The sequence below is a fragment of the Opisthocomus hoazin genome, chromosome 2, assembly GCF_030867145.1.
Source record: "Opisthocomus hoazin isolate bOpiHoa1 chromosome 2, bOpiHoa1.hap1, whole genome shotgun sequence".
Classification (NCBI taxonomy): domain Eukaryota; kingdom Metazoa; phylum Chordata; class Aves; order Opisthocomiformes; family Opisthocomidae; genus Opisthocomus; species Opisthocomus hoazin.
Genome location: NC_134415.1, coordinates 84,971,606 through 84,972,648, shown reverse-complemented (window position 1 = coordinate 84,972,648; position 1,043 = coordinate 84,971,606).

Genomic DNA, 1,043 nt, shown 5'->3' with positions numbered 1-1,043 from the left:
GAGGGCCGCGCCGGGCGGCGCCGCCGGCTCCCTGCCTCCGCCGTCGCTGCGCGGCTGCGCACGGCGGCGGGGAGGGAGGGGAGAGGGGATGGGGCGGGCCGGGCCTGCCCTTGTGGGGGCGACCCGCGTCCCCCCGCCGGGCCCGGCAGGCGCCGGGCGGAATTCAGGGCGCGGAGCCGCGGTTCAGGCGGGGGGCTTGGCGTGGCGGCGGGAGCCCCGGGTGCCCCGCGACAGCAAGGGCCGGGCTGCGCCTTACCTGCTGCCGAACCCCCGCAGCCCCCCGCGCCGCGCTCGCCCTGAGACGCTGACGGTGCCCCTTGTTTGCTGACTGATACCGCTGCCCAAACGCTTCGTCCTTCCTCAGGTGCCGTGGTGTCCGCGCAGCTGCTCCGCAGAGCTCCCGCGAGTTACGCCGTCGGGGCGATGGAAGTGACCCAGCTCTTCACTGAAATGGAGCAACTTTCAGTGCCTGGTAGGGGATAGATCATAGAGTCATTAAGGTTGGAAAAGACCTCTGAGATCATCAAGGCCAACCGCCAACCCAACACCACCATGCCTGCTAAGCCATGTTCAAAAATGCCACATCCACACGGTTTTTGAACACCTCCAGGGATGGTGACTCCACCACCTCCCTGGGCAGCCTGTTCCAGTGCCTGACCGCTCTTTCAGTAAAGAAATTTTCCCTAATATCCAGTCTAAATGGGGTCTAAGACCCGGGCTTTGTAGACGCTTTACCTCAGTGTCTGGGACAGATTAGACGAAGGAGTAAGACGAGAGCCCTGAGCGAAGCCGTGGAGTTGAGACCCGTGTGCCAGCTTCCCCAAGTGCCAGCAGTGGGCAGTTCTGCTGTGCAGCACCAAAGAGAGCAATGGTCTGTGCCTCCTGCCTGCACTCACCTGGAAGGCTGCTGTGCACTGACACTCTTCTGTGGTAACTCCTTGCAGCGTTTTGGTTTATTCCTCACTTTTGAACTTGTTGGGTATTCAGTAACGACAGGTTACAGCGCGAGAGGCCAGTGTTTCATACATAGCGCGTGTACCATA